The sequence below is a fragment of the Carassius gibelio genome, chromosome B21 (genome assembly GCF_023724105.1).
Source record: "Carassius gibelio isolate Cgi1373 ecotype wild population from Czech Republic chromosome B21, carGib1.2-hapl.c, whole genome shotgun sequence".
Taxonomy (NCBI): Eukaryota; Metazoa; Chordata; class Actinopteri; order Cypriniformes; family Cyprinidae; genus Carassius; species Carassius gibelio.
In genome coordinates, this window is record NC_068416.1 from 27,802,740 (window position 1) to 27,814,751 (window position 12,012).

The 12,012-nt window shown below is 35.8% G+C and overlaps 1 protein-coding gene and 1 long non-coding RNA gene across 2 annotated transcripts in view; one reads left to right on the top strand and one right to left on the bottom strand.

Annotated features, from left to right (window-relative positions):
- Positions 1-12,012, bottom strand: part of LOC127986304 (apolipoprotein L3-like) — a 540,496-nt gene that overhangs the window by 240,785 nt on the left and 287,699 nt on the right. The window lies entirely within an intron of this gene.
- On the top strand, positions 84-6,860 carry LOC127986347 (uncharacterized). Its single transcript, XR_008160815.1, has 4 exons — positions 84-228; positions 3,385-3,577; positions 4,092-4,123; positions 4,211-6,860. It is a non-coding gene; the product is annotated as an uncharacterized LOC127986347 (long non-coding RNA).

Below are 12,012 nucleotides of genomic sequence, written 5' to 3' on the forward strand. Positions count from 1 at the left end.
TCTACGGAAAGTGTTGCCCGGTCCAACATGGCGGCGGCGTCGCTAGTGGAGGTGACGTATTTCCGCTCTTGAGTGGCGCCCCACTCGCCCATATGTCTGCAGCCAGACCCTCTTGTTTGTTATGGACAGAAGACTATTTACATCATTAAATTAAAGCCCTCCTCTGCGGCTGTCAATCATTCAGTATTCAAATAGCGCGCACCTCGTCCATTTACAGCAGGATGTATGGTAAAACTCTCTCCGATATTATATAGTCACATTATAATGCTTGATCTGTAGATAAAAAGGCTGTGGATTTGCATAAAATGACTTTATTTTGTGCATTTGTATTTTATGTTTGTTGCTGTTTTTAAAAGACTCGCTTGTGGCTGTTAGATCACACACGTTTTAAAAGCCGTAAACTTTTAAAATCATTTTGTGAGCTCAGTTCTGAAGCGTTTCATATTATCATGGTTTTGCGCACTGAAAGATTATTAAAAGCTTATTATATTTTTAGCCTGCACAATACATTTAAAATAAGGATAATTTAATTGTATATTATTTCTGTGTAGTGTAGTGTAAGGATTTTAAATATATACACTTCTGAATTCTTGACATTCATATATAAATATTAAATTATGAAATGTATGATTGCCTGATTGAATTTTATAAGAGTACTAATATTAATTTGTTTTTATAAACATGTTTAGATTGTGTAAAATTACTGTGTAGATTTTTTCAAGAATTACTTTTTGTATTTATTTGCATTACATTTAAATAAAATATGTTGCCATTTTTAATGTGCCCCTCTGGTTAAACACTGGCCCCTCCTTGGCCCCCGTAGTAAAATTTGTCTAGAGCCGCCACTGTTTAGAAGCTCAAAATGATTAATCAGGATTTTGAAACTTGTTTACTTAAAGACAATTTTATTTCATATTATTAGAATACCAATTAGTACAGGAAAATTAACATATAACTTAAATCCCAATATACGACTGTTTAAGCAAACTCAATTATCAGTTATATTTCTCTAGGCTCATTGTGTTTCTGTAAATCTTTCAGCTTCTGAATCCTCAACAGTTTTCAACTTTAAAAAAGCAAGTGTTCCTGCTTGACTTAAATTGGATATTTAAGTTATCTCAACAAATTTTAATTAATCTAAACTAAAGTTAATTTTAAGTTCTTATAACTAATTGCAGCAGTAACTTTTTACAGTTTAAATATTATAGCATATTGCGTAAGGCTATCAGACTTTTCAGATGTCAGAATTCTTAATTAAGATGCTGCATAAATTACTTTTTATTAAGCTGACATTGTTTTTATCTACAATGTAAAAAGCTGTAGACAACATCTATCCTGCGGTAGCGCCGGGGGGGTCTTGGGGTTTTCAAGACCCTGCAAAAAAACGCTATGACCCGTCATCCTCTTCCTGATTAAAATATATATATATATATATATATATATATATATATATATATATATATCCAAGAAAAAGATTAAAACATGTTTCTCTTCAAACTACGCATAACAATAATAAATAATAATTATTTCGACATTTATTCGTACACTGAACCAAGAACTGTTTCTGTTGGACTCGTCCGATTCGTGAACCGAGGAGCTGATGATACTGCGCATGTGTGATTCAGTGTGAAGCAGACCGACACACAGAGCGTCTGAACAGAACTGATTCTTTTGGTGATTGATTCTGAACTGATTCTGTGCTAGCGCGGGTAATAAAAGTTTGACTAAACGTTTATTATATTACAGTACTTATTTATTTTTTTACACGTTGAGTGCCTTAAAAATAATTATCGCAACACTGGTAAGGCTTATTTAGATTTTCTCATTCTCTGAATTAGCATTATAAAAATTCAGAAATTAATTAAAATATAATTATATTTTAAATGTGACGCAAATATTTTTTTTCTACAATAGCAACAGTGTTTACAACAGCAAGATCACTTTAGCCTGTAAACTCAATAATATCTCTCTGGAAATACATGTAAAAATATCAATGTCAATATAAAATGCATAATATACCTGACATCAAAGTGCAGTGTGAAGGAGATGAATAACAAATGTAGCCTGTAATTTGTTTACATTGCAAAGGTGTTCGATTTTAGACAACAACTACAACAGTAATAAAAATACGAATCACTATATTCCAGTGTATCAGTTTTTTTATGTTTTGTATCAATTTTCAAGGTGGACCTATTGATTAGGTGCAAGAGTAGTAGTGATGGTTAAAATAATAGATTGATAATGAAATAGTAAATTGTGCCTTGTTCCTAGATGGACAGAGAGTGGAAAGAAATAGATTAAATGAGGAGATGGAGATAGAGAAAGAAAAAGAGGGACATGTAGAGGCACACATGACAGAAAGAAAGCAGGTAACAGTATGCCAGGAGACAGAGGCTGGTGAGAAAGAGGAAAATGTAGAGGCACAAGTGTTTTCTATAGTTTTTACTATAACAGCTCTTCTTAATTATTCTGTAGAACAGAGAAGAAAAAGCCTTCAGGTTGGGACAATTTAAGACATTTCAGTTTCTAATCCCAGAGCTATTATTATTTTAAACTTAAAATTGTCTTCTCTATTGTTTCTTTTTCAAAACTGCAACAAAGCATTTGCTGCTGTATCAATACATAACCATGCATATCAATACGCAAATCGGCAAGGAATGCATCTCAATATATTGCTGTATTGATGTCTTGAACAGCGCCATTTAAAGCCTTGTTCCATGTTCCCCTTTTATACTTTGAGCACCTGCCCCTCCAAAGGTCTCTGCACGGCCCTGTTCAGAGGGAGTGTCAGCCACGTTAAAAATGTTAACCACTTAAGTCACACATTATATTATATGTTTTTATATATATTTTATATACAATTTGTTTTAATTATGAAGCACAATTAACATAAAGCATTGCTTATTTGTATTTAATAGATTTATTTTATCCTCTCACAATATGGATCTGCATTCAAAAGGATTTTTGCAACTGAACATTACCTGTAATTTCTAGAATAAATAAGTAAATAATAGAAATAATAAAACAACAAGGTCATACATACATACAAAACAAAGATCATACATCTTAACTTATAACAAATGAAGTTAAATTTGCTAAAAAATAAAAAATAAAATATAAATAGACTGTATTCTATATAGGCCAATAGGTTAGTTCTATTTTTTATATTTTTATTAGACTGCAGATTTGACGTTTGGAAAAGGGCCCTTTTCAAGAGTGTTAAGAAACAGTCATGGAAGTGCCTCTCTTTAGGTACACTCAAGTATTTTAATAATATTATATTATCTGCGAGTACCCTGTACACATTTTATATACTTTTAAGATTCAAAGTAGGGCCTACACTACAAGTGCACATTCAATACAATTAATGTCTTTATTTTTCAGAAGGAAAACTTATTCTGGAACAACAGTGTGGGCAGTGAGATGAGAACAGAGACACACTGAGCTTTAACCACTAACCATCGACCAACTGCTGACTGATGAGGAAACATCATTAGCTTGTGAGGGACAAAGACAAACTGAACCACAGTGATCTGAACTGAAGACAGCGACTGTAACACATTTCAGTTTCATTCAGGTAAGCTCTCATCTGTCTGATTTAATGCAGATTTTAATGTGAACGTTATATTACAAGAACTTCTTTTAATGAAGATATTATTTTATATATCTCAGAAATGATGGAAAACAGTAGAGTATAACTGAACACGACTAGCTGACTAGCATTAGTCTGAACACACCAAGTACACTGCATTCTCAGACTCAACCTGACTCGAAAAACACAGACAAACAGATGAACACTGATGTTTACTGTCTTTCTATTTAAATTCTTATTATGTATTTCCTAGTTATCAACATTTCTTTAAAAGATTTAATCGAAACTACCCAGACAGCAAACAGTTTCGGCCAAGATCTGGCCCGCATGGATTTAAAAAGAAATTCACTGAGCTCTGATTTAACTATGACAGTGTAACCATTATTAATTAGAGCAAGTCATTTCCATTAAAGAGAGCAATGAATATATGAAACAGCTATGTTTTGAATAATTCACACTATTACTCAGTATTAAATAACATAAAACTTTTTTTTTTCAGCAACATGAACGGTGAAAATCAGACCTTGTTAGGTGAGCACAGTTATTATTTTGATACTGGTTATTATTACAATATTACTGATTATCTGATTGTTGAAACTCAAATATATGATTCTTCAGATATCATAAGGATTATCTTCCTCATCACTAGTGTTTGTGTGGGTCTTCCAGCTCTGGTTTGGGCTTTTCGTCTTCTGTGGCTTCACAGAAAGATCAGAGACCGAATCTCAGTCTTCATCCTCCTCCTCCTCCTCAATGACCTGATACAATTGCCCCTTAATCTATATATACTGAGAGATATACTGACAGATTTCAGATACTTTATCCCTGAGCTTGTTCTGTTTTGGTTGGGATTACATTGGTTTGGTTTTCATCTGCATCAGCTGGTGGCTCTGGAGGGGATCTTGACTCTGAAATATCCACTTTGGTCTGCTCGTATTTTCTCACTGCCCTGTTACATCATAATCTCCATCCTTGTGCTTTTTTTTTCTATAGTGAGTGCATTATTTCTTTTCTCGTATCCGGAATTTCAAATTACAAACATGTCATTATTCAGTCTCAGCACAAGTGTTGTTCCTCTGATCGTATTGTCTGTATCATCTACAATCAGCTGTAAAGCCTCTTCCACTCCTGTCAGAAAAAACTGTTCGGTGCTCACTGTTGCTATTCTTACATATGTTTTGATGTACTTACCTTTCATGTTCATCATCTGTGTGAATTTCTTTCATTTACACTCATATGTCAGCTCATCTTGTTGGGTAATGTTTTTCTGTTTGATTAATTCGAGAGTGTTTTCAGACTCTATTCTGTGTGGTTTGGTCTGCAGAGAAAATCTCAGAGATGTTCAGACGCCACAAACACACACAGAACCCAACGCTGATGAGACGTCAGTCTGAACTTGAGTTTCATTAGTCCTCACGTCTGAATCTGGCTTCAAAACATACACCCATCAGTATAATGAAAAATTATTAATAAAATAAATAATATATGACTTAAAGATTGATTCATTTTAAATGTCTGTGATTGCTAAAAGTGAAAGTGTGCTCTCTATGCCAAAAACAGCACAAACTGAGTTTCCATCTCTTTACTGATCATTTTGACCGTTTGTTGAATATTGTAATATATAAATATGTAAAAAAGTCAAATCTAAATAGTCATGTTTGTTGTTTGATTAATTTCAATATTCAGCAATTTAAAGCTTTGTAAGGGGCTTCCCATGAAAAAGTATAACATTCAATGTGATTTCAGCTGTCAATCATCCATATATTAGAATAAAACATCTAACACAATGCAGTTCTGCCCAGCAAATGATGTGCACACAGATCATTAACATTTGGACCTGAAATGGTATCAAAACTACAAATATATGAACATCTCCTACAAATGAACACATTACAGTCCTAAGACATTGTTTTTAAAGACCACAATAAAAAATAAAAAAAAACAAAATACAAAAATACAAAGACCTTCTTTTTTTTTAGCTTCCGCCTTTGCTAACATTCGGACGTTCTATCTTACTGCTCTGTGCTTTGCTTCTTATTTCTGTACTTTTCTCTGATTTTTTACTTCAGCAGTTTTTTCCTTCAGCAGATCAGCACAGTGCTCAAACAACAGATTTTTGGCACAAACGCTAAAACTAAAAACTCTTTGGGACTGGAATAATACTACAAAAATCACCCCCTCAGCATACAGCCGGTGAGTCCCATGAATCTTCTGAATCTCAATAGTTTACACCAAGTGTAGAGGAACAAGCCGAAACTGATCGCCACACTAATCGATGGCACACACAGGGAGCGAGACCAAAAGCAACACGAGACATATTGCTGCCATAGCTTCCTCTACTCCAGATTCGACTATGACAAGGCTTGTGAATACTGGTATTCTACCACCCCCTATACATCTGGAGAACCGATTTGAAGCATTAATGAATGTGGGTGAGGAATCCCCAAATGTGATTAAACATGGATCGGATCAGCCAGCACTCCGCTACTAACAGACGCTCAAGGACGAGCAGCTCAGAGCGCAGCCGAGCCAAGGACTCTGATAGTGGGTGACTATTATATATATATATATGTGTGTGTGTGTGTGTGTTTCATATACTCATATATTTTCATGTATATTCATTTGTATATATTTGTAAATAACTTTTCAATATACAGTACTCAAACTCTCTATACTGAGTGAGTTAAATTGTTCACCATTCAAAGTGAATTTGTGCCCTCACAAGACTTGGAGAATTAAACATACATGTCATTTATTTATGTGCTGTCCCATTTATGAGCATTCATTTTGATAGACGGAGCCCTGCCTCAGCGCATTGAGATCAACATTGAATTCAGGAATCACAACCTATTTTCCAGTAAGATAGACTTCTTTTTACAACAAAAATATATACTTTTACAGTGAGTTAAATGCTTTTCCTTAAAGGGTTATAGTTTACCCCAAAAAATAAATAATCATCTACTCACCCTTGAATTTTGTGCCCAAATGTGCATGCCCATATAATGTCAGTGTATGGCGAATAACATTACGCTGTTAAAATAGAAGCCAACATATCACAGAGTGGTCTTATGTATCGTGATGTATATTCCAAGTGTTCTGCAGGTATACAATAACGTTTAGTGAGAAACATACTGTATAACCGCTTCCTCACAATGGTATTAGTTATAACTCTGTTTTTATAGGGTGGAATCACTAACTATGTTTCAATACGACCTTCACAAGTCTGTAATATAAAAAACAAATAAAATAAAAAAATACTTCACATTCATTTGCATATTGTTTTATCTTTTTATACCCTTTTATTGACACACACAGAAATCGTACATGTTTTTAACCTCAAAAACCAACAGCATATAAACATAAGTCTTATCTGTTTTTGGGTGACGGTGATGAAGACGTTGAAGATGATGACGATGCTGACGGCGACGATAATGACAAAGACAATAATCCTGAAAGTTCACTCACCACACTCTAATCCATGAATGTCCACGAAAGCTCATGTCCACGGTGTACATCCAAAAGTTTCCACGTGCAAACTTTTGTGTTCGATATCGAATCACAGTAAACCCAAGTCTTCAAAATCACTAGTGTGGCACAGTCCGGTTTCAGGATCCACAGCAGTATTTCACATTGCCTCTACTTTCACTTCATTGGCATGTTTCAAACAAGGTTTCAGACAGGCATGTAAAAGAGAAAGATGTCTCCCACAGAATGTGGAGTCCTTTTCAGATTGAGCATGAAACTATTAGTTTCCCAATCAGGACCAATGATCGTTTGGAGCCATAAGCCATGCTTATTCCTCCATTACCAATCTACTATTTCTACTCTCTACCCCAGTTTTATACATCAGAGTATTACATCTTGTTGCCCCCTCATGGTGAGTAGTAGAGGAACAACGAAAAAAACATGTTAACAGGTTTGACTGTTACAACTAAACTTTTTCATATTATTTAACAAACATCCTGACTTGATTGTTGGTCTCTGTGCATGACTGTGTGTTCATGAGACACTATTAGTTCAGTTCACACTGAATTGCACACAAGTTGTGAAAAAAATCAAGATTTATAAAAATATTACTTCAATCAGGACCACTTCCGTCAAGTATATTTATGACAATTATAATTGCATACTGTTAGTGTTGGCGGTATGGTTATGTTCTGTCCATGCAGCCATGCTTGGACAGAGTGGGGAGCAGCAAGACAAACCCCCCCTGGGGTACAGAACAGAACCATATAAGCATACATATTTACAATTCTCAATTACATGAGTTGTAAACAAAATGTCATAGAGACTGCTTCCAATGAAGACACTGTAAAGAAAGAACAAGTTAGTTCGGATTACAGGGTCAATTGGTGGAGTTGGGGTTGGAGGAGGGAGTTAATTGCAAGCAGCAATGCGATGGAAGAGACACTGAATAATGGGAATTTAAATAGACAGCAGGTGATAGGTGTCAAGACTGGATTGGTACACGTCAGAAACAGCTGTCAGCTGATGCAAACGTGACTAACATGGCCTGACTGAACTAACGCAATGCTCGATTTTAATCAGGACCACTTCCGTCAAGTATATTTATGACAATTATAATTGCATACAGTTCGTGTTGGCAGTATGATCATGTTCTGGGCAACACTCCACTCACCTGTCCATGCAGCCATGCTTGGACAGAGCGGGGAGAGCACCAAGACAAATCCCCAAAACAACCATATGCCAAAACTCCCCAACGTGTGATACATACGACCCCTTGCTGCGGCATGAGGAACATGTAATATACATTAATGCTGTAGGTTGCATAATGGAGGGTGGTAGTCCAGCAGGGGAAGCATGCACCCTTCGGAAACTTAGAATGGTGTCCAGTATGAATGAAAATGCTCCATAGAAACACCTCTGTCAGAATAAAAATGGCTAAACAGAAATGGTAATCTGTTGAGAGGTAGGATAACCTTCTATACCTGAACTAAGTTAAAATCCTGCCATGTAAATATGTTAAACCGATTACTTGTACCCATGTAATCACATCAATAGTCGGTCATCAGAATGGGAACGTGATGTTGGCAACGCTGTGCATTCAGTGATTAGTAGACACTGACAATACAGTAGAGACGGGTGGGTTAAATGCAGAGCACAAATTCTGAGTATGGGTCACCATACTTGGCTGAATGTCACTTTCACTTTCACTTTAATGTGCCATTAAATTTTTTTATGAAACTTTAATTTTTTTTACTACATTGCAAAGCATAGACTGTGCCTCTCCTTTATTTCAGGAAAATATTCTGCTCCTCATTTTAAAGTGAAGAAATCGAAGAAATTTTATATTTTCCGACTAGGGATGATTCTGACATGCCTGTTGCTATAGTAACGAATGCAAGTTCATGCGCATCCTGTTCTTATTTCAGTTCAGTTGTTAAGATGATGGTTATTTCAGCAAACAGTTTCATACATTTTAACAGCGTTGAGTTAAACATGTATATATATCATTCAATGGTAATATTTAGAGAGCAGTGATGCGCACGCATTTTAGACACTGTTTTATGTTTTTTCTCAGTCCATGTAATAAATGCACATCCTTGACTAAGCCACGCTGTAAGCGTTTTCCTCCCATAAGAAAACAAATGGTCTAAAAGGAAAACGCTTAACGTGGCGTAATACATTAAAACGTGTTATAAAAAGACCAAACTCAAAATGTTTAATAAAGCATTCTATTTACAGACAAGCAGGTTATGGCAGCCAAATGCTTAACACGTAATTAAACATGTTTCGTCTAATCGTCATATCTGCTTGTCTGTGAATAGAATGCTTTATTAATATGTTTACTGAGTTTGGTCTTTCTATACACAGTTTTAATACATTAAGCCACGTACTTTCACGTTAAGCGTTTTACAATGTTCCAGTGATTTATTTTGTGAATTTAACTGGTCCAGAAGATTAAACTTGCAGCAGCTAACATCTCGTGATTCAACAAATCAAACAGTGATTTAAGTTAACAATAAACAACTGTGCATTATAATGAAGTCTCTGTAAACCTAGCTTTTTAAACCAATTACTCAATTCTACACCAACTACGCCCAGGTTCCCTAACATGTATTTATGTCTATGAAAGACGATTGAACCACGATTTTATACGATTAGTCTAAACCCCTGTGTCCGTTAGGTTTAGGGTCTGAGTTAGGTGTGTAGGTCATTCGTACAAATTCATACCTCCTAAAATATGCAGTGAGATCGGGTCGCAAGGGGTCTCAGAATAGGGGACTATAGATGCAGCAGGCTCCGAGTTTGCAGCTACTAACGCTACCCCTGCTTGCTGAGAAGATGCTGTGTATGCACATGCACCTGGGGGGTGTGGTTGCACGTGTCGCCCCGCCCAGGCCTACTCTGATTGAAAGTGAAAAAGTGAAAGTGATGTGACATTCAGCCAAGTATGGTGACCCATACTCAGAATTCATGCTCTGCATTTAACCCATCCAAAATGCACACACACAGAGCAGTGAACACACACACACACTGTGAACACACACCCGGAGCAGTGTGCATCATTTATGCTGCGGCGCCCGGGGAGCAGTTGGGGGTTCGATGCCTTGCTCAAGGGCACCTAAGTCGTGGTATTGAAGGTGGAGAGAGAGCTGTTCATGCACTACCCCCACCCACAATTCCTGCCGGCCCGAAACTATAACCCACAACCCTTCGATTGGGAGTCCGACTCTCTAACCATTAGGCCACGACTTCCCATCAATCTGCGTCTGTCTGCGTCACATGACTGTGCCGACTGCCGAGTCATTACTTACTCTGAAGAAATGTGTGGTTGATGAACTAAAATTAACCAAAAGTGGTCTTTGATTTCATTTTGTGATTGAAATTCCGCAGGAAGAACCAGGTAAACAGCAAAATGCACACTTGTAGCTGACATACACTGATGCATCTGTCTGCTGGAGGGTGAGACAACTTTACTCATTAAGATTACTTTCTGTAAAAAAATTTTACAGAAAAAAATTTTCAGACGCAGATTGATGCAGCGCCCTCTAGTGAGAACTAAAAATACTGGAAATTACTTTCATATATATTTGTAGATCTGTAACTCTGTGTGATTCTGAGGATCGCCTGTAGAGGGAGACACCTCACTGTGTCACAGGGGTCAAAGGTCGATGCAGGAAGAGAAACATTGAGTCTGTTAGTTGTGATCATTTATCTAGATTATAGATAATATTCCATTCATATAATATAATTTAAAAGCAGCTTCACATAACACGAATGTTTCTAGTGTACAGTTAATATTGTCACGTCACTTTCACTTTCACTTTCACTTTATTGATCTGTTATCAGAGGTCACTGAAATGTGCTTCTGATATTACACAGATCATGCAGTGTGTGGAGATCTAATGCTGCAGATCCTTCTCTATCTCAGATTATAGTGAATAATTGTCAGTATGTTGTCGCTCCGTTTAAACACATGAAAACATATCCAGATCTAATAAAAAAAGAAAAAAGTAATTATGTTATATTAATTATATTAATTATTATTAAGTAATTAAAAAGTTCATGACTTACCATTATATCTCTATTTTAATTGTATCTGATATGACGCTGATGATCATGTGATCTGTTGATCTGCTGTAATATTAATAATCTCCAGTAGAGAGCGACACAATACTGTCTGACTCTGACACACTGAAACCTGTCTCTCTCAACAAACAAATCTGCATAGTCCATATTAAATCTGTGGATAGTGACGTCTTTTATTTATTGTTTGTGTTATGCATAATTATCTTTGGTTTGTGATGTAGTTGGAAAAGTACGATTTATTATTATTTATTGATTGATAGATTGACTGATTTTAATTGTAAACAGGCTTGTTTTCTCCTGAAGCAGGACAGATTTATTACAGTTAAATGAATTTTAAAAAATATACAGAAAATATATATTATACACGAAAAACAGTGCAAAATGAAACAAACAGTTTTGTAAAACACAAAAGTCTATGTTTGATAAAGAAGATGATGGTGATCATGAAGATAAAGAAGATGATGATGATGATGATAGTTCTTCTGTCAGCTTCTGTTGTAGTCATTAAATGTCTCTAAACACAGTTGTGCTGCTCTTCAGTCGAGTGAAGATGATGAATACAAGGCTCTGACAATCATTTGACAAATAAACCAGTTTATTTGACATTTAACAAAAATTAATTTACCATGAAGTGTAAGAACGGTTCTCCAAACCTGAAATCTGGTTCTTCTTCCACGATGCAAAGAGTAATTCAAAAAACAAAAACTGAAAATTCCTTCAAATTATTACTGTATATTGTGTTTCTCGTGATACATGAGGGGTGGCACGAGCAGTTACAAATAATAAAAACAATAACAATAAAAACAATTCTCTGTGCCGCTGCCGCCAAGCGGTTTCATATTCTCTATCATTTCACTGTGTGGGGA